The sequence below is a fragment of the Piliocolobus tephrosceles genome, chromosome 18 (genome assembly GCF_002776525.5).
Source record: "Piliocolobus tephrosceles isolate RC106 chromosome 18, ASM277652v3, whole genome shotgun sequence".
NCBI classification, from domain to species: domain Eukaryota; kingdom Metazoa; phylum Chordata; class Mammalia; order Primates; family Cercopithecidae; genus Piliocolobus; species Piliocolobus tephrosceles.
Genome location: NC_045451.1, coordinates 19,322,772 through 19,323,110, shown reverse-complemented (window position 1 = coordinate 19,323,110; position 339 = coordinate 19,322,772).

The following is a 339-nucleotide window of genomic DNA, read 5'->3' as shown; positions in this document are numbered from 1 at the left end:
CAAAAAAAAAAAAAAAAAAAAAAAAAAAACACAAAAAAGTGTAACTTTTTATACTTATACTTACTCCTTTAACTCTTAAAAAAAAAAAAAAAAAAAAAAAATCTGTGTTCCAAAATCCTGGAGGCAAGAAATTAGAAACTCATGCAACCATGATGTGAGTGGGGATGCGTGGGAAGCATAATTTATGAATACTAAATTAATTACATTTTAATATTAATAATTAATGTGTCAACATAGAGTCCTGCTAAAAGTTTTTTTATCTGCACCTTAAAAGTACAGAGGTAATTTTGTGGCTTTTCAACACATCTAATGGCCTTCCTTTGATTTCAGCTTTTTCTT